Source organism: Strigops habroptila, chromosome 10, assembly GCF_004027225.2.
Source record: "Strigops habroptila isolate Jane chromosome 10, bStrHab1.2.pri, whole genome shotgun sequence".
NCBI classification, from domain to species: domain Eukaryota; kingdom Metazoa; phylum Chordata; class Aves; order Psittaciformes; family Psittacidae; genus Strigops; species Strigops habroptila.
This window is the reverse complement of record NC_046359.1, coordinates 36,812,866-36,839,759: the sequence shown is the minus strand read 5'-3', so window position 1 is coordinate 36,839,759 and position 26,894 is coordinate 36,812,866.

Here is a 26,894-nt window from a genome sequence, read left to right as displayed (position 1 = left end):
CCTAGGCTTGGAGGGCAGGGTGCTTTCCCATAATCAGAGGGAAGTGTTGGAATGTATTGTTGCTATGTTTTTTAAGACCTTTTGAAACTGTGGCCCTAAGGAAATGAGGAAATACAGAGGATGAGGTTACATTGTTATTATTATTTCACATTTTTTGAACACAGGATTATATGGCTGGATTCATATTATATTAGCTTTCTAAATCTTTAAAAACATAGGGTTTGCAGTGCAGGTTTGGTGCTTTATTCATTAAATGAATGCATTTCTGTTTAAAAAATCCTGCCTGACTAGCAAGCATTGCTTTTTTGCTCTTTGTCTCTTGCATACTCCTTGAAATATTCTTCTCTGAAAACATGTGTGTTCAAACTTTCTGTTTCATAAATAAAAGATTTGCTTTTTGGGTAATAAATCAGTGTTTCCTGCTTTCCTTAGTTTTAGACTTGATGCTGACAGCCACTCTCCGACCAAGTTCCCCAACACCCTCACACAACGAGCAGCCACTGCCTTAAAAACAGGTGGGATCAGTCCCTTCAGACATGCAAGAAGCTATCCTGTTTTCCAGAGGAGTATTTTCCACACATGAATGTGTTTCCAGGTGCTTCAGGTAAAAGGTAAGAGAGGCAATGTTCATGTTTCCCCTGAGATGGGGAGCCTGATCCTGCACATACCACAACTTGGGTAACTGTCAAGTTGGTTGACTTCTGTGGAATTGTTCCTGGTCTATGCCAGTCTCAGGAAGATCAGAGATAGGCTCATTAGTTTACTGATCCCTAAATCCCAACGCAAGAAATATTATGATATTGCATCCACAAGAAACAATCTATTTGCCATGACAACACTGCATCATCTCAGACCTGTTGGTGGTTTGCTTTCCATGCAGATGTTAAATGTTCCTATACTGAGTTCTGAAATAGTATCTTCATATATGCATACATATATTTTAAATTTTGGTGTGATGTATATTGTATAGGACATAACAAGAAAGAGATGAATTATCTTGCTAATACTAATTAGCTAATTTTGTAGGGTTTCTCTTCAACTGAAGACCAGACTTGGTTGACCTCCTTACATCATTTCATCAAATACTATTGATGTATCTTCAGGTAGTTGCAGGGATAAATGGAAATGACAGCTAAAATGCATCAGATCTTTCTTCTGGTGGCAGGCCTAGGAGTTGTAAGAGATGATCACACCGCCTTCAGATGTACAGGCTTGTGTGGCCAGGAGCCTTGCCCCTTTGGATAACGCTTCCTTCCTTTCTCACTATTGTCTTCTCCTTCTGACAGTTGTATTTGCCCTTATTTGATTCCTTTTCTCCGTTTTCCCAGTTGCATCACTACCAAATAGAAGCTTGCTGATAGCTCACCATCCACCCCAGCAGAAACACATTTCTCTTTTAAAAATCACCCTTTTCTTCTCCCATTTTCGTGGATGAGTAAGAGAGCGCAAACTAATTAACTTCTAACTGCCATCACACTATTTCCACAACAACCCTTGGGCAACTGCTTTTCTAAAACGCTGTAAATAGGAAAAGAAATCATTAGGATGTTTTTCTAGATTGCAAATAATTGCACAGTACTGCACGTTCTGTTCAAAATGCCACAACAAGGTACACTCTGTCTTGCTGAAGCACAAACTACATGCACAAATCCATGCTTCTGCCTAGCAGAATTTCCTCCTTAATACATGGGAAATTTCGCAATATCCAGAAGAATCACTTCTCCCCTCCACTGCCCTTTGAATATCTACTAACTAAAGTCCTTAGCTCATCATTTTGAACGGGATGAAGAGGATGGTTGAGCAGTACCGGAGTGAAATGCTCTGCCAGGCACCCTTTACTCTGTGTCACAATGGCCTCTAGTGGATTAGCAGCAACTGACAGACAGCTCTATCATCTTCCCCCCCCGGGCTTGGCATGGCTGCAGGGACTGATGCACCCCCATGGGGTGTGTACCATCTGCTCCCAGATGGGTATAGCATTAGCCTCTTGTTCTATCAATATAGGATAATTGGTTTCATAACAAAAAGCCAAAAGAACAAATTCATTTCTAACAGGGTTATTCGGCTTTGACCTCCTACTGGTTTCAACTTCATCTAACACAACTTCGTCGGTATTTCTTCTTTCTGTTTTTTAAGAACAATGAGTACAAATTGAAGAGATGATGAAAAATTGGAAGGAGAAAGCATTTTTAGTACAGAGAATGGCTTTCACAATGCTGCCTTTTAAAGGTCCACTGTTATGTTTGTGCAATTTATTCTTCCTGCTTCATAGAATACACTGCCTTATCGCTGAAGATTTTGTGCTGCTATTTGTCTGTGTTACTGTTAATGGCATAGCAGTGAAAGCGTTGCCAGACACAGTCATCTTGAACTTTTACCTGTTAATCTCTTTCTCAAGAGTCGGCAAGGACTCCTTGTTTAATGGTGAATCATCCATCAGAGGCATATGTGAGCTAAAACGCATGGACCTATGCTTCACTCAGGGTGCAGTCAGCATCATCCCCACCTCCAGCAAGCTGCCATGAGAGCAACTGAGACTGGACATAAATAAATGAGATATTGTCTAATATGCGTCAAGGAAAAGAATGGCAGCTTTTCAGAGAGAAGTGAGCAAACCCCTCTTCTTCAGGGTCCAAACTGATCAGCTACTGCAGGTAGTAAGGTTTTTCTCCCCTCGAAGTGAAGTATGACATTCCAGTGTACCTCATACACCTAGCTAGAAACTGGACAGAGAAACCCTGGTTTTGTTAAAAATAAATGCTTTACCATTAGCTCCAGTGAGGCCTGGATTTTCCTGCTCTTTGAAGGCATGGATCAGTCTTCTTACAAAATAGCAATGTGACAGGGAGAGAAATAAGCTTATGCAGCACTGCCTCCTTTCTTTGGCCAGGAAGTCCCTTAGCTTGTTCTTAAAGGCTTAATGTACAAGTAAAGGTGAGGCATGGTCCTCTGAAGAACTGTGTATGGTCCCTCCTACAGCACTTATTACAAAGATCAATGCCATGGATTTTGTATGGGCAAATCTACCATGAAACTGGAAGAGAGGGAGTAACTACCTCCTTTGGGAACACCTGGAGCTTGGTGGTGTTTATACCTTTCAGGCACACTCAGATGGAGTTCAGTCTTACACAAGGCCCCATGCATTATTTGGATTCAGGGAATCACATACAGGAAAGTGCAAGCCCTTTACGAAAAATGGTTTTCATCTTGGCATCAGGAGCATTGAAGGGCAAGCAGTACACCAGCAACTACTACTGTTCCACAGTGGTGATGATGAGCACGGGGCAGGCAAGATGATTCCACTGCCTTTCTTCCTTGTCAGTTTCGCTGGCTTATAAAAGGTGATTTTCATTCCCTTGCAAAATGCTTGGAAGCTGAGGGAACTAATATAATCACTTGTAGTTTAAGCAAAGCACATGATGTAAGAAACCTCTTACAATAGGTACAGTGCTAGTGAACATTTTCATAGATGTAGGTCCTTGGGGAACTTGCTCTAGCACATATGTTCTTTAGTTCTAGACATCCTGGGAATTGCTCTGAGCACATTATGGCCCTGTTGTGAGTCAGTGCATGGACCAATGTTTGGACTCTGCATAGAAAGGCTGCAACACAACTCCTTTAGACACCTCAGATACCTTTCAAATGATTGAAGTTTAACTGCTATTAGCCATAATCCCATGTTTGGCTGATTTGCTACTGCAAGTTCTGTGTCCCTCTTTAGCAAGGAAATAAAAACCTAAAGCCTAAATTTTCTATCAGAGGGCCTCCACAGCAAAAAGATAGAAGAGGAGAAACAGAAAACACACAATACAAAGGCAGGCTTGTGTCTTTGCTGAATATTTTCATTGTTTTCCCTGAGGGGCCAGTGGGTTTTTACACACAGCACTAGCACATTTCATTTTGACAACGAGTCAGACTTTCCAAGTCACTACACCTTTCACAACACACTGCAAACTGTCAGTGTGGTAACTTCCTCAAGTTTAATGAAGTTACCTTATGAAATCTCCTGACAGAGCTGTCCGAAAACAAAAACAACCAACCAAAAAAAGGCATAAGGCTACTCAGAAAATAAGAGGAGTCCCCAATGAAATGTGATACAAGCAATCTGGAAAACCTCTGAGAGGAGAAGGAAGAGTTGTGTGCTGACAAATGGTGCAAACTCCTGGCTACGATTAGATTTCTGTGGGCTGGGTTTAGATAACGGGCCCAATTTTCCAATGGACTGAATGCCTGCTGGCTCCTGGTATTGGCCCTGCAAGCCACAGGCAGATCATTAAGCTTGCAAAATCCAGGCACTGAGTTTGAGCCTAAATAAAGCTCCAGGGCCAATAGCTTCTAAAAGACTCAAAGAAATCAAAAAGACTTCATTTGAAGTCTAAGCTTTTGGAAGGTCTTTTTACACAGCCCAACCTAGAGAACTGTTCCTAAACACCCATTTTTATAAATCCAAGTCAGTCTTCTTTTTTATGGTGGCCATATGATGAGCTTAGAGATGTAGCTCACCCTTCACTGTATAGCTGAAGGATTCCAGGATAACAGTCACCAAAATCAAGGCATGTCTGTCAGTGACTAAAAGCAGAGACACCCACTTAGACCAGATTAAAAAAACATCTATAATTTAAGGATTAGCATGCTAGCAGAGTTGGAAGAATTTCAACCTCTTTACTGGGCTCAGGAGTAAATCTCTTTTAATATTCTATTTCATACAGAAGTAGTCATGGATTAGTGGTTTCAGAGGAACAGGTCAATAGTGATGCATGAGACCTCTGGGGAACGTCAGCACTGTTTGTCCCGAGTGCTGTGGAAAGGAACAGGTATCGCATCTTTATCTGCACTGAAGCCAAAAGGAGTATGTGACAGGAAAGGGTCTTTCTTGTAAGCTTTGTTTAAGCTGGATCACTGTTAATGTGCAGATGCCTATACTGAGGCAATCTCCTTCCTGTTATTCAGTGTCTTCTGGATGATTTCTCTGTTATGCTCTATTGCAGTTCTCTTCTGTTGCTTTAGTGTAGAGTATTCCTACACAAGAGATCATCTAGGGAAATCCTAATTTTGATCATTGCAGGACTGATCCTGTGCCAGATCTCCTGTTGCCTTCAACAACAGTGGGTCCAAGGCCCTGCTCATAAAAAGCTAGCTGAAAATTTTCAGTAAAAAGGAACTTTAAGACAAACAAACTCAGCCCTAGGAGCAGGACTTGAGGTCCTTAGTAAGCGAAGTATGGTTTTGTTTTTCTGGAGGTTTTTGTTTTGTTTTCACTAATTCAAACAGCAGGATTTAATTGGCTGTGTTTTCTGTTCTTTGATTGTGAATGATTTTACTGAAATTAAAAAAAAAGTCTGTTTTGGGTTGGGTTTTCTTTTTTCAGAGAAAAAGAAATTAAATTTCCTGAACAGCTCTATAAATGATTGCAGATCCTGATGTGGGCTAGAGAAAAGCCCTTTGGACTAGTCAGACACAGGCAGAGAACTGAGCCGTCTTCCTGATAAAGTCTACTCAGATCTTGGCAGATGGTTTGTGTACTTGGAAAAACCAAGCTGGTCACACTCCCACGACTTCATGTACCAACAAGTGAAACCAAGAATACAGTTTCCCTTAAAACTTACTTTTCTTACTCTTAACTTCTCTTACTGTAACAGCCACTAGGAGGAGAAAGAAGAGGTTAACAGAGCAGCACATATCAAAGATGGCTTTTAAGAAAATATCGCTGTATGCTGAAGCAAGCGGGAGCCCAACTGAACGGGCTGAAAGTTGCACTGTTAAAGCCAGGATCAGCAAAGTTGAACTTCCTTGTGCTCAGGAAGCAGAGACTTTATTAAATCTGGGGGAAAGTGAAGGGGAAGGACACAGAAGAAATTCTTTAAGTTTCTGAGTAAGGTTCAAGTATTGCTTTTCAACTCAATTTTTTTATTGCTTGAATCTATGCATTTAATTCATATAAAAGAAAAACTTGTGAAAAATAGGGTGAGGCATCTTTCGTATCTGCATATATCTGGCCTTCACCAGCTGCCGACTGAGGACTTTTAAGTCCATTTCCAATTTCTAGGTGCACATCTTCCATTTGATCCTTTTCCACAGCTTGCTGACAACAGCAGCATGGGGACTGAAAACTCCTACAGGTTAGGGTGAATTTCCTTGGCAAGCAGTCAGTAAGCTGGCTTCGGTGACACCGTTTCTGTGAGCTGCTCTGACATTCTGTGTGTAAAAGGAGTCATATTATTGCTATTGAAGCAGCAATGAAAAGGCTGCCTGTGTACCAGCTGGTTAATATTTGAACAATTAGACTCTGTATTTATCTCCTTTACTAAACTCTATCAGACTGAATATGATGATAAATAAACTCTGATGAAATATTGCCTCATTTGCTAAGAGCTTGTTTTAAGCATAGAAACGGCTTTGTCAAGTGCTCTTTAAACACAGGGCGAAACTCCCATGATAGCAATATTTGAAATAACTTTACATTCCCTTTTTTTTTTTAATCAATATCCTCTATTTATTGTGTTTACTCACGTGGGAAGGACCTCGTTTTATAACTTTGATTTTACATAGAGGATCACAGAATTTGAACCCTATGTCAAGGTATCACAAAAATGTGACATGATCAAGCTGTAACTCGACATGACACATAATCTTAAGCATAACTGCTGCTGTGCTGACAGTACTGAAAAAGCAAAGAAAAGAGAAAATAGGTGCCCAGGGGACTACTTGTTAGGGTGTGCAAGCTTCCACATCACGTGGTATTGAGCCCATAGATACTGCTGTGACTGGAACTGTGTCAAGAGTTGTGCTAGGTAGATACTGGAACAAAATCTGACACTTCAAACACATTTTCTATAGACTAAGTCCAGGCACTTTCATCTTCCCTAAGATCATTTGTTCTTCCTATTTTGCTTCACTAATCCTTCTATTTTCCTCTTTCATTATCTGAATGAATCCAGCCCATGACAGTGAGGTCTGGCCAGATGGGTTAATTCAAGAGGACATGAAACTATGTATGACTGTGTTTATTTGTGTGCAAAAGTCTCTGTCCATAAATTACAACCCTCTCAAAGCAGCATGTGCAGACGCACATGCACTCACACACACTTATGATTTTTCACACCCTGTATAAGAGAATCTCGAGCACTTTACAAATCTTTAAGAGTGCATTGCACTCCCTTAAGATGAGTAATGACTGAGAACACATTTGCAGGACCTCAGTTTGGCCTGCATCACACATCACATTTCCGTGTCTGCTGTGGGAATTGCCCAGTGAGATTCAAGAAGTTCATTTAGCCCAGTAGTCTATTTAATTGCCAGAACATGATCCATTGGCCCTTTTGAAGTATGAAGAAGTGCAAAAAGCAGCAGCATTCTCTATTCCGTATATTAATTTTTAAAATTCTTCATTGTGTTTCTTTTGTATTAGGATTCTCTTCCAAACTGAACAGTTTCACACTTTTAGCCCTTCCTATTTGGAAGTCTTTCAGTAATCCCTGTTCTGCTCTGAAGAATATCTGCATATTCAGCATCAAGTTTATCTTTATTATGATGTGAAGGAAAGATCATATTAATAAAAAAATGAAGACATTTATTTGGTATTCAAAGTCAGTATTTATAGGGCATGCTGCAGAATTCAATAAGAGCCATGAGCTAAGGGTGTGCAACTTTAGCAGTTGGATATTGTACAAACCAACACTCTTTCAGAATCAATTTGCCAAATATCTAATTGATGACTTTTGAAAATCTGGACCTAAAAGATTGCCTAGAGTGACACAGGAAATCTGTAACAGAGCCTGAAATAGATTCCTAGCCTCTTCTATTCCATTTACTGTTTTGCCAAACATATGCAGCTCTGAAAGCCCAGAGACAAACTGTGATTGAACTCTCCCACATGGCAGCACTTGGCCATGGGCTGGCCTCTTCAAGACAACATAAAGATGGGACATGATGGTCCAATATATCTGAGGCCAAAATGGAACCTGGGTGGTTTTTTTCCCTTTTTAAATTAATATTCTCTCCAGAAAAAGCCTGAATGGAAGCCTAACTCTCTCTTAAAATACTTCCAGGATAGTTCCATTCCATTGGAGTAGGTGGAAAGTTTCTCAAGAAGAGCATGGGGCTAAAGTGACATATTTATGAGGTGAAAAAATCAGTGGAGAGACTGTCACAGGGGTCTCTGTTCATTAAGTAAGCGTTCTCACGCTTTCATGACACCTGACATTCAGGGCTTTCTCCAGGAAACAACCCAAATTCAGAATCATGATGCATTCCTGTCTATTACAAGAAATCAGTTTACCAAGTCTTACGTTCAAGATAAGCCTTTTTAATTTTTCTTCTAGGACTCAAAATCCCAAGGGACTTCAGCAGGTGTTTGTTCCATAAATGTCAGGGACCCCTTTATATTAAATCTGGAGGGAAAGATCATGATAGAACCAAAAGAAAGACAAAGTCAAGACAAATCAAGCTAAAATAGACTTACTGGTGAAACGCCAACGTCCTAAGAAAGATTTTAGTGATGTAACACAGAATTAGGTGCTAATAAGTACACATAAAACAAATTAGATTAGATTTAAGATGTTTGGCAGCATGAGCGCTTTGAATAGCACATATGGACTTCCACACCATGTTTTGATGTGCTAGACTAAATGATGACATTTGTTATTGAAAGTAGTTTTAAGGAGCAGTTTTGTAGAACAGTAAAATTTAGATGTAGTTTCTATATGCAGCTTCTACAGCAATATCTTCTCATGCCTGCACGTGTGTGGCCGTTATTGACTTTCACTAAAAGTACCATCTGTATACTTGTGAGGTACCATTTGCTTTATGCACATCATATTACCATAGTTAGGGCCATGTGGTGCAAAGTTCTAGGCATCAGGAGAATTGAGGCCATTCAGCATTTTGCAAAAGAGAGTGCTAAAAATGGAAAGTTACTTTTTTTGCCAAATGGCAGGTAGTAAATCTGTGTTAGAGAAGAAGTCCTGCTCCCCTTGTGTTCAGCACACCCTGGAATCACCCACACAGTCCTTAGATACGCTACATACAATACGCATTCATGTTTGGATGCTTCTTTACACTTGAGTGCAAAGAAAGATACAACAGTTTATAGGCACTGCAGTGCAGAAGTGTGAGCAAATTCAAACCCCAGAATGTAGTTTGATGACCTTTCTTATGTCACTTGACATTTCTTGGCCTATTTCTTCATCTTAAAATACTGCAGACCTTTTTCATGTCACTTGCATTGGTGGCATGACATGTTGTGGTAAATCAGTAATTTATCACAATAGCCTGTTGTAATGGTAGATGCATTAGTTTCCTCACACATTCGTAATTCTTCTTTCTAGCTTGTCCCAACTTGCAGACTCCAAAGAGGAAAATGGCCCTTCATTTTTACTAGCTAGAAACCTGACAGTACTATGCTAGTCACTAATGAAGGGTAAAGTCAAGGAGCTAAATGAATATCTTATTAAGAGAGACCTGTAGGGCAAGAGTATACTTTTTTCCAGGGAAAAATACATCCCTAGGAAATAAAAAAGGATTTCTAAAGAGCTTAGTCACTCATAAAGAAAGCATTCCTTTCTGATGAAAGGTGAACTTTCCAGCAGATGTGTTACGAGGGGTGGTGAAGATACTTCCTATCTGTATTGCTCAACAGCATTTGGATGTATGTGAATAGATACAAAACACATTTCAGATTATGATGGTCACATATTTTTGGATAAAACAGATGAATAAATCTTTCGTGTCTGAGTCTGATCTTCCATCAGGTTCACACCGTACTAGAAGAGCTACTACTAGTTTTCACTGCTGTGGGAAATAACAGAAACACAGTCACATTGCAGTAGTCAGAGGTCTGGAAAAACCAGAAAACCATGAAAATTCTCATACAGAAGCTGAATTCATTCTATGGCCTGTATTTCAATTATATTAGCATTCACAGTTGTATTTGGAGTCTTCTTGTTTTATGTTACTTTTAATGCCCTACAGTCTGAGACTGAGCTGCAGAGGCTCCAGCTCTGGCCACTGCAGTGGTGTGGAGTGGAGGATTTTACAACCCAGAGGAACCTCATGGCACCCTGTAGGGCTACCTACCCTACCAATTAGGGCGTTCTCAAGTCTAACTTGCAACCTTGTACTTCAAGAGGTTCTCTGATACTGGACTGTCATTGTTCAGACCCATGTAGAAGGAGTGAACCCATATGGTGGGTTCTTTATTCTTATACGACTTCCCTTTTGGCCTGGCACATCTGTGTGAGCCAGTGTCATAAATTTTTGTCCATCGTTTTCAAAGTGGCAAATGTCTGGTAGCTGTATCTGCATTCATACAAATGCTCATTTCTAATGTAATCATATTTTCCTATAACTTCATCATAAGACTCAGGTTCGCTTCCAGCTAGAACTGAAATTTGCATATTGCAGTTTACCAAAATAAGCTTAGTCTCTTCTTCTCTGTTAACAGTTTCCCTACATGTAAGTTCAGTAGAAATAAGTTCCATGGCACATAGGAACATAATTTTTTTGAATATGAGTGCAATTTCTTAAATTCTGTTGCATTTCAGTAAGAAGAAAAGATTCTTTAAGAAGAAAAAGATAAAAGCTACTGCATAAAAGATTAATCTGCACAAATGTTTATCATCTGGGATATCATCTGCTTTTCCTTTTTTTCTTTAACTTTCAGTGAAACAGATGTCTCAGGAATCCCCCTTTTTCATAATTTTCAGCAACATGTTATAGATACTCTATGTGCAGTGTGTGGAAGAAAAGCAAAATTGACTTTTGGCAGGTTCGGTCTATCAAGTTCATAAACTTTACTGTGTCTGTCTTTTCCAAGATTAGAGACAACCTGCTCCAAGTCCGTTTCCCATTTGCACTTAATTAGGGAGTTCATTTTAGAGGTCAATGAAAAATAGCACAGGACGTTTTCATAAGAACTCTCCTCACAATAAAATTATTTCTCAGGCACTTCTCCAATTTTCTCTGGAACAAGGGCAAGAAAAGTGGGGACACAAAATACAGTTATTGGATACCTTATCTGGAACTACCCAGCATGTTGTCCACTATCCAAGGAACACATAGTACATACTGGATCTGAGGAAAGATGCCAAACATTGCATCTATTCAGACAGTTTTCCTAAGCGTAAAGCTTCATTTGCTTCTAATAACTGGGACATGGATTTTGAACATGTTCTGAAAGAAACAGTCTGCACAAGGAGTTCCTCAGTATCACACTTACATACACGCACTTTAATTGCTGTGGACAACAAGATGTCGCTGCACGAAATGCCAGAGGGATACTTGGATTCGTGAGGAAACAGCAGTGAAGAGAGGGTTGAACTGCAATAGGGCTGTTACATGCTCTATCAGGCTGGTGGCATCATCTGCAGGAGGAGGAACAGTTCAAAAGATGCCCATTAGCCACATCATGAAGTTCCTCGGAGGCAGTTTCGGCATGAATTTGCTGTTATGAAGCAGCTGAGAGAGTGGCCAAGTCAGGCTCCATGCCTGAACTTCTCCAAAAGTTTAAAGGTACATGGATCCTGGGTTTCGAGCTGATGTCAGCTCCACTTTGTGTTTTCCTGAAGCTTGGCTGAATCAAAACTATTTTGTAGCGTATGAAGTATCTTCTCGGACAAGACACTCCCAGCACTTCTTGGCCAGCCAGGTTCCAACACATCTAGTGGGCAGCAGAAAAAACAGGGTGCAGGAACTGAAGTACTTTGACGTGGGCTAGGGGCAAGGAATTAGATGCATTCATGGTTTATTATAACCAACAATCAACTAGTTACAGATTCTCTTACGTAGAAGTATGATTTCTTGGGCCAGAATCTGGCCAGATAGGTATAATCTTAATTTATCTACTGCGGTTCTTGTGACCATGAAGAAACAAAGAATGAGCTGAGAAAAGCCTATAGCCTGTTGGTCAACAAAAAACTCATGTGAAAGTTGGTTATTATTTTCATACATATCATGCTTTGGTTAGGAATTATGTTTTTATTTGGCATTACAGGAGACGCGTTTGACCTGTGCAGAACAATTAATACCTGCTCAGACAACCTCCACGCTATCCAGATGACTGACTTTTGCTAAATCTGGTGCCTGGCCTCTCTGAAAGTGCACCCATAACAATACCTGATTTCTTGTTTAAAGTCTCACCTACAGTGGTCAGGTTCTGGGAGCTACGGTTGGAATCAGTTCATCAGTCAAGGACAAAGATGACACCAAAACAGGGTCAGGTCTTTTGCTTTTTAATCTTTTTCTTCTGGAGTGTACAGTGAACATGTTATAAAGACATTTCCTTGACATCTTAGATGATATTCTTTTTCTAAAGAGCTAGGTTTTGTGCCACAAAGGGCATAGATCTTAATTCACCTTGCACCTCATTCTCTCTTTCTTTATGAAGACCCTAGCTGAAGCTTCCAGTTGCCTGGAAGCACATGAAATGTAGAAATAAGAGTAACTTGGACCACTGTCTCAGGCTCCTGCCTGACAATAGTTTGCTCTAGGACAGAAACACAATCAAACATACAGAAAATCAGCATCTTGCAAAGGCCTTGTGGACAAATCACTTGGGAACAAAGGTGGCCTAATAAACTGTGGTCAGAGGAACTTATATGGTGGTTCCTTTTCTTTATTTTTTTTGGTTTTGTTATTAAATGAAACAGAACATAGTAATTTTACTTACGACACTGAATCAAGGCAGGCCATAACTGTTGTAGGCGCTTCCCGAAATCAGGTTTCATTTTCTTTTTTGGCTTACTGTCATCATTCTGAAAAAAGGAAGAAAGATGTAGAGTGGTTCAAATCATCTTGCAACGCCATATAGCATTTCAGATCATTTGCACTCCCCGTCATGTCAAGCAAACAGACATTTCAAATTGATCAATGCAGTAATTGAAACAGCAAGAAGAACTGGAGGTTATTTTGTCAGCAATAGTGTTCTTTATGAGACTGAACAGTGATGCCTTAAAATGGGATGTATCCAGGGAAAGCAAGCTTCCTGAAAATGTTGTAGCCATTACTTTAAAATAATATTATTTAGCCTTCATGCTCTATCCCTTGTGGGTTTTCAATTCCCTAGCAAACCTTCTTTCCAACACATCTTTGATCCTGGTCTCAAAAACCTGACATTTTCATTTTGCAGAGACTGGATATACAATGGACTAGCCAAGAACAAGGGCCAGATGCCTCAAATTGGTGCAAATTGGTACTGCTCCATTGCCCTCCAAGCTGATTCACACAAGACAAGAGTCTGGCTGAAAGCCTTCCAAAGCCTTGGCCTCTTTGCTTTGCTATTTCGTGTAAACACTTACTTCAATTTTAGTCTTACTTCCTAAGGAAATGGAGTTTATGCAATCGTGTTCTGTGTGTGTGTATGCATGTGTGCGTGAGTGTATGAGTGAGTATTTGTTTTTCCTTTCCCTTAAATAGTTTTGAATGTGGCAGTTATCTCAATCAGACTGCAAAGCAGGAGGTTTAAAAGAGATGAAACTCCTTCAGACACCATGCTAGTGTTCTTATTGAGGAAAAGGCTAATGAGCTGAGCTCTTGCAGCCTTCAGAAAATTTGAACTGGCAAGGACTGCTTAGAGCTGACTCCATCAGTTCTGATCCTCTTGGATCCACTTGCTCAACTGTTTACCGCGTCAAAACTTGAGCACCCAAAGCTTGGATTAACCCTGTTTAACTGGACCAGTGTTTCTGAAGGGATTGATTAGCCTGGTTTTCTCTATTTGCTTCAGAGCACACAACTGCTAATTATCTCATTAGTTGAAATCCTTAATTCTCACCTGGTATTAATAAGCTTAACATCACTGAAGTTGTTTTCTTCCAGCTGTTGAGCAAAATAAATTCAGGCGCAGCATTTCCCATGGTTTTGTATTCAGTTGCACTCATTTTGTTCTGTTCTTGCCAAGGGTCTCAGACAGAGAGATCAGAGGGCAAAGGGAAAATTATAGATGCTAATTCACAAACAACCTCATAAAACTATCCCTCTTAGTCCCGCAAAGAAAGCAGCAGAATAAAATGACTGATTCACTGCTGAATCTTTGTGATAAATGAAGTGATCCTTATGGGGGAGGTGGGTATATAGAGGTAGCAGGCTTCATTGCCTAATGGAGTGATGTGTTTAGCAAGAGTGAAAGAGAACTGCAAAGAAAATTATGTGAGAAAAAAGCCTTACCATTTGCCAAACCAAATAAATAAATAAATTGTATTTGTGGTTGGCAAAAACCCACACCACACCAAATAAACAAAAACGAGCTGTTAGTTAAGCTTTGTTTGATAAATATGGGACGGGGAAGTTATGACAAAAGACAAAAATGAAAGCCTAAGATATACTTGAATAAAATATGATCTGAAACTGAACAGTATTCCAGTACTCAAATGATGTATTTATGAGATTCAAAAAGCTGTGGGGAGAAAAGTGATTTTTTTTTCCCCACTGAAACCAGAAAAGCAGGTGGTGTTCTTCAGCAATCTTTTTTATTTACTTGATGGGATAGTTTATGTGAAGAAAAGGAAACACTGAGAGCACCCTGACCCACAGTAGTACTCTTTCCTTGTGTGCAAGGTAGGTGCTTTCTCTATGAAGCAGCAGGTAATGACAAATGAAAACAACGATACTTTCACATCCTGAAGTGGTTTGCTGGATTGGGAATCAGCATCTTATGGGAACACTCTCCGCATTATATGTATTTTTTTAACCTATGGACACCATTAAGTGAAGACTGAAGCACAAATTTGTCCACTTCTGGTGACTGCCTGACAAGGAAATAGGTGGATGGTAGCCAGCTAGCTAGGCTGTGGTCCCCTCTGTTGTACCTACACCTCTATTGATTTAAGCAAAATATGACCAGATCTTTCTCTTGCATAGCAAGTCTTGTTGACTGCTCATGGTGACCTCATCCCTGTGTAGTTCTTTTGGCAGACAGTTACAACTTTTTGAAGAGCCAATAAGAATAGTTTTATGAGACTGTTTGTGAATTAGTATCATTCTTTTGCCCTTTGCCCTATGGTCTCCTATTTAGCCTGGGCCCCTTGTCAAGTGTAGGACAAAAGGAGCTCAAGTCAGCATAAAACCCTGGGAAGTGCTGTGCCTGCCTTTTCTCCTTGCTACAGCTGTATGTCTTCTGCTGGTTATTTGGTACAGCTTTGTGGATAGAGCTATGCCTGTTAATACCAGACGAAGATGTAGCCCTTCAAAGTATGATGCTAGTTTATGAGTACTAACCGTCCAGTATATTTTGACATGAACAGGGACACAAAGAAAAAACATTCAGTCTGTTCTGCGTCAGGTGAAATTTGACCAAACCACTCTTTCTGCTCATAGGTACTCACTACTTTTATAGAAGTTTCATCATTCTCTCTGTACAGACAGGGAAATTGAGACAGAGAAGGAGGTGAAATGACTTGTTCAGCCTGATCTGTATGAGTGCAGCTCCTACTTCAGAAAGAACAAAGGAGTTTCAAAATAAAACTGAATGCAAGCAAACTGCAGAACAATTATCCTACACCTCTTTTAAAAATAAAGAGATGCAAGGGTGCAAAGACCCTCGACATTAAGGGTCTTTGCACCAAATACTTAAGGATGTGAGTTTTCACACCCCGGAACCTCAGCTCCCCTTAGGTGTAACGGATGTAGTTACATCGCTGTACCTCACAGACATGTAATGAGTTCAAATATATTAAAATACTTTTTTTTTAGCCTAGATTTCAGACCTAGAGGGAATATTTTCCCTTAGGAAAAAAAAGAGTACTTCTCCAGATTATCCATATTACTTGGAACACCAAAACTGAGCTATAACTTGTTTGATGAACAGGCTTTCTTGCAAGATATCCAATGCCTCCAGGAAGAGGAAGCAAACAGACTTTTTCCTGTTGTGTTGGTCCTTGCAAAGCAAAGGCCATAACAAAATGGATAGCTTGCATAGCAAAATATGTTGCATAGCAAAATGGACTCAATTCTGCAGGAAAACTCCTTGATTCTCTGAAAGGTCTATTTAGATGAGAAGAGATAGGACTTGAGCGAGTTAAAAATACACCAAAGAATGTAATCAGTGCAACGTTATTCATTTTGATATTAAATGAGATTTATTTGACAGTAACACCATATGTTCAGCGGTGCTGTCCACAAAATGACAATTCCATTTTGCAACAACTGTTGAAGTTCAAAAATTGTTTTCATTTGGCTTTGGAATAAAAACAAAAAAGCCTTTCAGTTCTTTATGGAATGGAATTGGACTGAAATGGCTGATTTCAGATAAAAAAAATCAGACTTTCCTTTTGTGAGGCCTTTTTACTTCTAATGGGTTCTTTGGTCACCCAACAGAGGTCAAGAGGAAATGGGCTCCAGTTTTGCCAGGGAAGGTTTAGACTGGATATTAAGTTTCTTCCCTAGAAGGGTGGTCAAGCATTGGAACAGGTTTCCCAGCAAATTGGCTGAGTCACCATCCTTGAAAGTATTTAAAAGACATGTAGATGTGACACTGAGGGATATGGTTTAGTGGTGGACTTGGCAGTGCTGGGTTAACGGTTGGACTCGATGACATTTAAGTTCTTTTCTAAACAATTCTATATTCTAATAGGCAGGGCTTTGGGAGAAGGCAGGAAGACTGGGCCATGGGTAATCTGTAACTTTTCAGAGGCCTATTCAATATCATGGCTTAATGAAGTGCCGACCTGCTGAAAACATTTCCATCGGCACTACTATTCAGTTCTTAATACTATTAAGACTTTTTGTATTGATTGGGCATGACTGTAGTATGCCAGCTTTGTCGAGGATGAGACTGGAGCCTTTTTCTGATGGGCAAAAGAAAAGCTGAAGATTTTGGCAACAGGAGAGCTTTGAAAGCAGCTGAAGTGAGCATGACAAAAGTCGTGTGCTATTGCTAAAACATCCAGCACTGTATGCCTCAGAATGTCAGTGTTCGAAAACATCAGGATAGTTTTTAAATTCAGTGGATTAGAGGGATGCACTCTTTTACTCTTTCTGCCAGAGGTTTTCTTTCACATTGGTTGTGGGCTAAGAAATGTGGGCACAAAAATATGCAAATACCCAAAATTAGGTTTTTTTATTAAAAATTGTGGAAAACTGTTTTCTTTCTCAGAGGTGCTTGGAAACCTGGATTTTCATCCAAAATACCTCCAAAGGTGAAAACATCAGGGGGAGATGGGGGGAAAGAGGAAACTTTCAATTAGGAAATGCTGCTGTGACACCTTGTGGGGATTAGTTGACTCAGGTATCCATTTGTGTGAATGGCTGTTTGAGCACATTCCCACTGACTGACTTTGGTTTTCATGCACTCCTCCTAACCTTGCATTCATTTCCTCTCTCTGAAGGAAGAATGTCATGGTGCATAGTGACTGTCCTCCCTGAGATGCATACTGGAGCTGGTATTTAGCTGGGGATTCTAAATCCTGGAGAAGAATGAGGCAGCCAAAGTACTATTCCTGTGAGGTACTACAATAGCATTTCTGAATTGAATTGAATTGTTGCTGGTTTTAATCAAAACATTTTGGTTCTGAGGATTTTCAGCTCTTCAATGAAAGGTAAAAAAATCTGACAAAATGCGCACATTGTGAAAAAAAATTGTTAACATACATAACTTCTATTGAGAGAATGTTTGACAGGAATGGGCTTTTTTTAACCATCTCTAGAAAAAGAGCTATAAACACATCCTTAGAGCATCACAAATAATTAGAAATCAGTAGTAAGGGAGTTTGCTGACTCTTGTAGAAGCTAATGTCACCAATGAGACCTCAGCTCTTTGGGCTCTCCTTTGTTGTTGTTATCCTTTGCCTGCAGGATCATGCTCTCCCTTCTGCCGCACTGATGCTGCACATAGTCAGACACAGAGAGCCATGCCTTCCTGTGTACATACCTGCACATGCACTGTATGTAACAGCTATATAACCAGACCAGTTTGACACTATTGGCTCTAGCTGTCTCCAAATCAGGCACATACATTTAATAAGAAGCAGCACCAGTGGAAGAGCTGTATTTGCTTTGAACTGGAAGGTGACGGGAGCAGAAGTAGTTGGCGAGAAAGACCCTTCTGATGGTCTTGTGTGTGTATGTGTTGCTACTGTTTTGAGCTTCTCAAAGCACACACATAGAGAAAGATGACTGTATGGCCACCGCAACATGCTCCTTCCTGATGCCTGGCTTAAGGGTATTAGACAGAGTACACTGTCACCAGTACATAGCGCAGTCCAGCCTTTGCAGGCATGGAGAAGGTATGAAAACTCATTTTGTCTGGTGGAGAATGTGTGTGCATGTGTCCTCGTACTACCTAATAAATATCTTCATCCAATTAAGTGGAACAATGATTCATTAGCAAAACAGGTACTAAAAAAATACTCATTTAGGACAATCACTGTTACTTCCTCAGCTTTTCACTTCATTGCTGCTTATGCGAGTAAAAACAACAAACTAAATGGAGACCTTATGGGCACCAGGGACCAATTAATGCCACGTGACTTCCTCCCAGGCTTCCATGAAAATAACTGTATTATAATGGTCTGTGATATTAATACCGACTTTGGGAAAGTTAGGCAGCAGCTCCATAGGGAAGGATGTAGCATGAGCAAGCACTCAGGAATGTGCAGTATTTGACAGAAGAGAAGTGGTATCTCTCTGTATAAGTTGCATCTCTTCTCGCTATTGAAACAGAAAAGTCAGCTGGGAAAATACAAATGCCTGGGGGAATCTGAGAAGTTTCTTTTGTAAAGAGATACCTTTCCAATATCTGCTGGAATAAATTTAAGAGCCTCTCTACTTTTAATGCAACAATTATCAGTCTACAGATTAAGTCTAAGGATTAAATTCTGAGGTGACTTTGGAATCCTGAATTTATACAGCCTCAGAACTCACTTTTCAGGTTTTACTTCCTCACAGCTAAAACAATTTTGAGGATTTTGTTTGAATCTCATGGCTATGTGGAACCCCACCAGATTTTTGCTGTAGAGTATGTGACTCAGGGCTGTAAAGAAGCATCATCTCAGCAGAAGTTCTTTACAGTGAGGGTGGTGAGGCACTGGAATGGGTTGCCCAGGGAGGTTGTGGATGCTCCATCCCTGGTGGTGTTCAAGGCCAGGTTGGACAGAGCCTTGGGCCACATTTTTTAGTGCGAGGTGTCCCTGCCCATGCAAGGGGGGTTTGAATTAGATGATCTTAAAGTCCTTTCCAGCCCTTACTATTCTATGATTCTATGATTCTATGTAACTGCTGCCCAAAGTCCCTAAAGTTGATAAAGCTATAGGGGGATTGCCTTACATGAAGAACTTACTTAAATTCTCAGGCTGGCCTGGCTAGTTTGAAACACAGTTCAGCTATTTCAAACTGTATCTGCACTGAGACATGCAAGAGATGGAATTTATTGCTTTCCTTACAGTGGTGGTGTACAGCTAATGCAGAAAAGGCGCAGGCGGGACCTCTGGGGGCCAGTAGAGCCACTCTGAGGTAAAAGTAGCAATGTCCCCATCCCAGTGTTCCCTTCAGACCCACACTTCCTCCCATATTTAGACCCTGGCTTCTTTACTAGGCACCATGCCTGTGCACTAGTACCACAGTGACACCGTAGCTTTCTCATGCTGGACTTCTCTTGGAGTGGAGACACACACACAGACCCCCTTTCCCTACCCCCAAGGCTGGGCAGTTAAAAGACAAAGGTACTGGATAAGACTCACTGGCAAGTCAGGAAAGCACCATGTAGCAGTGAGATCGATGGTCTGGCAGGGAAAGCAGCAGCTGGGGTGATTACAGCCATCCAGCCCACATCTCCCCTGCTGAGCCATGTACCTGAGCGTAAAGGACATATAAAATGGTTTAATGTGCATGCCAAGGTAAAGCACAGTACATGGAAAGAACACAGGGAAAGCAAGCAGGAGGAGGGCATGGTTTAATGTCTTTCGTGGTGACTCTGGCCTCAATTTCTGCACCCCCACAGTAGGAATATTAACTCCAAAGATGCATGTTAGTAACCAAGAGCAGACAGGATGAAGGCAGTCTAATAGCTGAGCATGAAGTGGATTAACTGAAAAAGCGGTCTAAATAGTATCGCATTTGGAGGAGTAATTTGGGTTAGAGGTTCAGTTCAGCTCAGTGTTGGAAAGTTCAGATACTGGCTAAACTTTGGATAAACTTTTGACCCCTTTTTCATGTAGGAATCAGACTAGAATCACACAAACACAGACTCTCTCATGAGCTTTCCAGTACTGCTTGTTTTTGACTGAGCCAGTAATAGAAGAACAGATTTCCTCATGATACTCCTGTACTTCTGCTTCCAAACTCACTCAGTTTTTCTTTCCTTTTCCAAACCTGAGAAGTTTTTCGTTCTATTCCGTGTGAGGTTTGGATGACATCTGAGGGCAGGTCTTGGCTCTGCCCTGACTGATTTTTGCATCTCTGGGGGTAACTGTCATATTTGCTGGCCTTTTCCCCATCCAGTGTTAAATATTTTCATTAATAACTGGAGAATTAGTCAGTCTGAAGACACAGAGATTGTGCTTTCCAAACATTAACTGTTGCTGTCCTCCTTACCATGCAGAAATGCACAGCACTGGTGGCCCTCACCCTGGGCAGCTCTGCACTAGCTGACACTTGATTCTATCTCTCTGATCTTCTTCATTTGGAGACTTTTTATGCCTTCTGCTCCTTTCTCTGTGCCACTGAGTCCTCTCTTCTCATGACACATGAACACCAGCTTCCACCCATTATATGCGTTTTCCCTCCCCAAGAGCTATCTAAAAAGGGGAAGAGGAAAATATCTTCTGAAAATATCAGCACTTTCTTCAAGCCCACTCAGATCATCTGCTGGTTCCTGTCCTGTAGTCTGTGACCTCAGCAGTGTAGGAGTTTTAGTTCTGTTTTCTTCATTGAGTTGATTACATTGTCAGCACTTACACAGGAATTAATAACAGTAAAATTAATCGACACTTGGGAGCAAAACCACCCTTAGGACTGATGGAATCAACTGGTAGGTGATAATTAGAACCAGCCAGAAGCTTATTCTCAAAACTTATATGCAAATCCCCTCCATGTTAGAAACCACACACTAAAACACCCTCCCACAGCACGCAACTTTCCTTGTTCTTTTTTGTATCTTCACAGTTTGGCAGGTCCTGCATTGGCCACAAAACCAAACAAGAGCATCCAACCCTCACCAAATATTGCTTTCCCATATTTTTGGCTCATCCAAACTTAGAAAGCACCAGAAATACAACTGAGCCTGAACTTTGGAAATCCTCAAGCCTGTTTTTCAGGCCCAGGAGGTGTAGGAAACATCTGATTGAGCTCTTGGAGTCTTTTTCCAAATGGATGTTTCTGTGGTTTCTCTGTCAGCGGGTGCTGCAGTGACTGGGTCTGTATGCAGGCATGAGTATCCGTTGCCTGGGTGGGAATTTTAGAGTCAGTGCTCAGCTGGGGGAACCAAGCCCAGCACTGTGCTGTGCATCCATCCCTGTAGCTAGAGCCCAAATTCATCTGCGTTGTAGCAGTATGAAAATTATTCAACTATTTCCATTGCATTCAAGCTGTGTTTGCCTTCAGAGTAACCCAAGTTGTTCAACTGCACAAAGGACCAGATTCATCTAAGGTGATTCCCTTGATGAAGGTCAGGCATAACAACTAGAAATACCTTTGATTTTGTGCTTCCTGGTAATTTTCCTTCCATTCTTCTTCCTCTGTGTAGATTACAAAGGGCAAGGCTCTGTGCTGCTGCTGACTGGAGCAAGGAACACATTCAAGTCCCACAGGCAGGAGCAAGATGTGGGCTCAGGACACAAGTGTAGCAACTTTGCCGTTGTGCAGGGAGCAACATCTTCAGAACGACTTGGTGTTGTGGCTTTGATGATTTCTTCAGACACTGTGAGTAGACTGACAAATTGACTTTCAAGTGAAAGGTCATTGAGAAGAATTGTGGATAAAAGCATCTGGATTTACAATTGAAAAGCTACAGAAGTTTAGTTTACAGCTCTACTGGGTTCTGTGCGTAGGAGTTTCTATCATATAATTTGGCAGCTTCTTCTGCCTTCTGATTGGGGTTGTACAAAATAAAAATTCCTTGTGGTTTCTTTATTATTTTTTTTCTTTTTTATACACAGAGGAGAGTTGTGGTGTTTTGGCAAGTCTGATACAAAAAAATATTGTACTGGCATTGTCTCATATTGTAGGTGACCTCAGGCCTGAACTATACAAGGGAAAAAAATAGGTCTCTGTTGAATAGAGCACACATGTGCTTGAATCAGATTATAGAGAGAGTGTGAAAAGCAGAGCATACACATGATTCGTATAATACTGATGTACAATTAAATGCAATGCCCAGTTCTCATCTCATCCCACTGATGCAAACCAGGAAGCAGTCTTGTGGCATTAAGTCTCAGTTTGCTCTGGTGTACGAGTTTCCTCTCAGTTCCCCTCTCTCTAAGCCATGCAAAAGGGCATTTGCAAGACAATTAGGTGGCTGAGATTACTAAACATGTCCATACACACACGACTCATGACTCCAGTGTGTGGTTGTCTTTCAGAGTGTTTGTGAGAAGACATTTGTGAATCACATTTCTTTTTTTCCTTCTCCCCCTTTCAGAAACCAGGATGGGAATGTTAATCCTGGAAATCCTTACCCATAAAGGCAAACACTACATACAGAAAGGCTCCCTCTCTGTGCCTCCCTGGCACTCCCTCCTCCCTTCCCCTTCTTTGTGGGACATAAACTAAACTAAACAGAGATTTGTCCCTATCAATATCAACTTGACTGATTTCCCTTTTCCTGACTTCCCTAATGCTGTGGTAGATTTTCTGTGACATTTGTTTCCGGTAGCAGATTCATATGAATGTTAGGTCTAGAAACAGAACATTTCCAAACATCTATTAAAAAGCAAAACAATGTGGTCAAAGAAAATAATGGGGGATGTTTTTCTCCGCAGTTTAATTTCAGCAGCTTCCGGTATTTTCTTTCGACTTGAAAAAGTAGTTTTGCTCCAGAATGTAAGGGTTTCCTTTTATAAGAAAACAGACTCAATAGAGCTATTATGTAAGAGTGCACTAAGCCTTCTTGCACTGTCTTCTTTGCAGCAATTAGTCACCCAGTATGGCCCAGAGATAAGATGCCATCCACAGCTACCTGAAAGCCCAGACTGACAACCTTCACTCTGGTACCTGTGGTGGCCTGAGACAACTGCACTGATTTTCCTTTTCTCCATCAGAAGGATGCTTTGTCCTCAAGGAAAAAGACAGGGATCTGCCCTGGGTTTCCTTATAGCTGCTTCTCCTGGTCTTTGTGCAAAAGGAACAAGTTCTTGGGGCAGAACTCATGTTGCTGGATAAGAACTGTCCCAGTCACATTGGAAACCTCGTGGTGTTGCCAAAAGAAGATGGAGTGAGAGAAATCGTATTCTCAAGGTGCCTCTACTGAGGGCAGAGGAAATCTGGGCAAGGTGATTGCAGCCACTAGTTAGGGTGGAAGGAGCCTGTCTGCTCCCCCTCTGAAGAATACATGCAATGACCCTTCTTCTCTACCCCTTTGATGCATCCACATTGCACAATGTGTGCTACATCTGTACTACACCCATACTAAGCAAGGGGGAAGAATCAATGACAGATTTTGAAGTGTCAGCAAAAAACTAAGCACAAATTATACTTTTCTTTTACCAGGACATCCCCATTTTGCAAGTGAAAAGTGTAAATATGCCCAGAAATGGAACACTCCCTATTTTGGGGAACTCGAGCTCCAGCGTGCAGGACCTACACTGATAAAGGCAGCAGGGAGAGCACTGAAATTGGAAATCTTTGCATGAGCCTGAAGCCTACATAAAGGAGATTGATTGTACTTGGGCTGAAAACTGCACATGGTTGTTGCTACCTACCTTTACCATAGACACCATGCTGCCGTCATAGCTAGGGTGAAAGATGCCTTTGGCTGGTTGCTTACTGACATCATGGGGGAATAGTCTCTGCTCCCCTGTGGATCATCCCCTGATCCACATAGCGGAACAAAGTTTCCGCCATATGCCCAGCAGATACAGCCCTCAGAGAGATTCTGGTGGTTGCTGAGGGCCAACGGCTTTGCTCCACATCCTTCTCTCTGCCAACATATTGTACACAAACACCGGGCTGAGCCCAAGTTTCTAAGGAATGAATCAGCTAAGTCTTACCTTCCTGCTCTAAACCAGCACTATTGGGAAATGATGCTGTCAGTCACAGCATACGTAAGCCATCATGCAATCCTTGCCAATTGCAAATTGACGTGTTCACTGTCAGGATGCAAATAAGCTCAAGCACTTTGATCCTTGTAGGATATAATCATAGAATCATAGAATGGTTTGGGTTGGAACGGACCTTTAAAGGTCATCTAGTCCAAAACCCCTTCAACGAGTAGGGACACCTTCAACTAGATCAGATTGCTCAGAGCCCCATTCAACTTGATCATGAACTACAGCAGCTACAACAACTCTGTGCAACCTGTAAAGACCCCTTTATGCAAGTCACAGGGCACTAATATTTCTCCCCTCTGACAAGTAGGAATGGTTAATTTCCAAACAGATTTGCCTAGGAAGGCAACACAAGTATAGATCTTCTATCTTTTGACAAATCTCTAAGGAAATACCCTGAATCCCTTTGAGGATAACTAGTTCTCATTACAGAGAAATGTAGAGACAGATGCAGATGAGGTGCTGCTATTTTTTCTCCATACCACAGTTCTGAAGATTTAATTTCAAATAATTGCCACTACACATTGTTATGATATAAGGCCATGGCCATCCATTCATCCAAGACCCTAAACATCAATAAAAATTGCAGCATAAAGAGTTCTGTGGCCTCGGGACTTGCCCCTCTTCAGACAGAGGTGGCCCTTGGCAGTTTGCAACTGGCTTTGTCTGCTGTGGCATTCCAGAGCTGCTACGGGACCTATGCAGGGGAGGAATATATGCTAGCACAGGGGCTGAGAGTTCGTGTCTTCTTCCAGCTACTCTCTCTTTCCCACTGTATTCATACCAAACTTCCCACCCCATCCAAGGGGTGGAGAGTCCTGGGAAACACACATTCCACTCACAGGACAAGGGCCGCTGAGTGAGATGGGGAAAGCAGAAGAAACTTGACTTTTTGACTGACCTGCAAACTTCACACTTTTTTCACAGAGAAATGAATTGGAGTATCACTTAGGTGGACAATTGCTAAGCTTTCTATTTCAGTTCGATTTCTCCCCCTCCTCCTTTTACTAGTTTTCCTTTAGCTCTGCTTTTCAGTGTCACTGAGTTATTATTATCCAGATCCAAATCTCAGTTTCACTGAAGGAGAACGTGTATTAAAATACCAGATTTACCAGAAAACATCTGCAGCTTGCAAGCCCATTGTATTACTATTATATGAGCAAGCCATTGTAAATTCTTTTAAGTCTGTAACTTATTTCACGTTAACACACTGTGTGTTTTACAACACCATTTCAAAGTTTATGGCCTTTTTTCTTTAGCCGCTTGTTCCAATTGCATCTTATATTTCATCAAATATGGTAAAGAAACCATGAGAATAAATTGATGCTCCATATGAACCCCCCTATAAATGGATGTTGCCAAATTGCTGTAAAATGATTTTCCTTTTTAGCCCTTCAGAATTGTTAGTAGGTTTCTCAGGCCAAATTCTACAGGGAAACGTTATGACCATTTAAGGCCTCCAAACTTTATGCTTCGGTACAAAAGGCCTAAGGGCGAGGATTTAAAATGGATGAAGTGGAGAAATTTGCACTTCCTTAAGAAAACACAGAGCATTTCCTTCCGCATGTCAGAAATGAAATCAGAAAACACAAACTAATTTGCCAGGAAATTTTCCTTCTATAATTCCTTCTTCAGACCTTCCCCTCCCACCCTCCCCAGCTCCCACCACAGCCCCACAAGCCTTATTTTCTCCCCCTTTCTTGTCAGCTTTATGGCTGCAGGTCCCAGCTCCAGGAACCGTGATGGACGACGCTCTGCTCTTCACCTCGTGCACAAGAGCTCTGCTGTAATGTCTCCTCGTGTTCACAGCTTGCTCCTGCCACCCTCTTCCCCGCTCACCTCCCTCATGCCTGCAGACAATCCTTCAGGAGATAAGTACCGCCCGGGGACACCGACTCAGCCGTGAACGACGGTTCGTCATTTGGCTCTAATTGGACGCTGGTGTAAAGTGAAAAAAACACTTGTCATATTTATGAGTTACTGTGAGTTAATAATACACTGGGATCCATTAGTTAAAGCACATTTGCTCCAAACATGTGGCTTCAGCTTTTTGTTTTTCATTCAAGCAACATTTCTGCAGATGAAATGCTGTTGCCGGTTTTCTCCCAGGCGCTCAGCGAGCCTCAGGGAGTTACAGCATCAATTATTTTTCTCCTCATATGTGGACCAAAAAAAAAAAAAAAAAAGGGAGCATCCCAGTCAGAGAAGTTGGAGTTATTATCCAAAATAATAATACATCCAGAAATCAAATGCTGCAGCCAGCTGAACAAATGTAGTCAAAATTGAAAACACTAAAAGTCTGCAGAAGATTCTCCTGCAAATAAAATGGGCTCTGCTCTCTGTATTTTTAGTAATCTTCTGTCCTGCCTGAGCCAATTCTTTTTCTGTTAAAGTCTGTCTACTGGAGTCAATTTTCTTCGACTCTGTTTTGAATGATAAATTCATTAGTGCCTTGCAGGTGGATTTGCCTGAATTCAGAACCTCCATAACCTCCATAAAGGACTAAAATGACAAACAAAAATAAAGCATGAACGGAAACTTGTTTTCATACGTTTGCATCTGAAATGGTGCTGCATTTACGTGTAATAAAAATCAAGATGTTCATCTTTCTTCCTCTCCTCCTCTGCAATATTTTTTCAGTGCTGAAGATGTCAAGAGCAGAATTTACCCTTCCCTTGATGCCATCTTTTTTTTCCTCTTCTGTTT